The following is a 1685-nucleotide window of genomic DNA, read 5'->3' on the forward strand; positions in this document are numbered from 1 at the left end:
ATAAAAAATTATGGTGAAGACAACGGTCCAATGATGCTATTGCAGATGCATCATCAGGTCATAGTGAATAGACCTGAACTCCACAGTGTATAGTGTTACCACAACCTGTATAGTGAGCAGGTACTAAAATGTGAATTTTTTGTTTTGGTGATAATTTTACTGGCTAAGTTCTGAACCATTGTTAACGGAAGATGATTGCTGAGGTGGAGTATCAATCCAAGATCTGTTGTATGATTATTCCTGTAGTCATTTTGAGTAGTAATTCTCTTAAGAACTGAGTTAATGATAAGTCTTGTATCTAGTATCTGAGTTCGTTTCTAAGAATAGAGCACATAACGAGTAACTGAATCATTTGAACGACGCGGTTATAAACTCACTTAAACTGAACACCACAGAGGACTAGCCAAATTGTTTCAGGAAATATACTTCTTGTGAGGAGACGTTCACACTAGTCTTCTCTGTTCGGGGATCCCGATAGAGAGCGGGATACTTCCCCAGTTGTGAAGGGAACTGAGATGGAAATCCCTGTTTAAAGCGGCACCGAGAACGGCTGTGTTGGTCTTTCGCTCCAGCTAGAGAGGGAATGATGATGCCAAGACAAATACTATAGTTTACATGAAGCTTATTACTTGGTCGCCTGAACGGTGGTTATTATATAATCTTAGGGCAGTGGTTATTTACCTATTTACTATCACGCCACCTCTAGGAATGTGATTTTTCCTCGACACCCCTCTTGCATCCTATAATGAAATTCCTTCCTAGCTTTTAAAAAAATTAAAAATATGCTCTCATTTTTTGTTGAGTATGAATTAGTCACATAATTATTTTCTCTAGTTAAAAGAATAACAAATGTAATCAAAGAAATTCCTGCCTTTTCCCCAGGGACTCGCGCCCCCTTGGAAATTACCGAGCCCCCCCCCCCCCCCGGTTTAAAACGAGTCTTAGGTATAATAACACTGTATAGATGAGTACTATATATTACAACCAGCAATGATACCTCACTATAATTTATCCAGACAAACGTTTATTTTTTTATCAATTAATTTGAACAAACACCTACTACGTCTCGCTGAACACACGGAGCTCACTTCGGAAATTATTTACTATCTAGTGGCCAAATTGAGAGCCAGAGAATAACCATGGAATACTATCCACAAATATCATAATAGCAGAAAGTTACACTAATAGCGGTATGTGGAATGTATTTTTTTCTAAGTTTAGTGTCTTCTTTCTTGAATTTTTCAACCGAATTGCGATGATACTCATAGAATCCACGACTATTCAGGAGGCTACTGTAGACAGTATGGTCTTTTCTGGGACGATGTTTCTCTACGGGGGGACACTGTGCGGTCTTGTCTGTCGGGGTATCCCCGGACAGACAAGACTAGTGTGACTGTTGTTTAAAAATTTAAAACTATAAAACATGCATTATATATATGTGTGTATGTGTGTATGTGTGTGTGTGTGTGTGTGTGTGTGTGTGTGTGTGTGTGTGTGTGTGTGTGTGTGTGTGTGTGTGTTTTGGTGTGTGTGTGTGTGTGTGTATGTATGTATTGATGAACAGACTTGGGTGTTGTAATTGCGCTGTATATATCAACCATTCACCCAGGCTGTATCGTTAGACAGAGCGAAAGCATTTCTTACAAATGATAAGTAACTCTTCTACCACAAACTCGTCTGAAGGA

This window comes from Penaeus chinensis, chromosome 9, assembly GCF_019202785.1.
Source record: "Penaeus chinensis breed Huanghai No. 1 chromosome 9, ASM1920278v2, whole genome shotgun sequence".
Taxonomy (NCBI): Eukaryota; Metazoa; Arthropoda; class Malacostraca; order Decapoda; family Penaeidae; genus Penaeus; species Penaeus chinensis.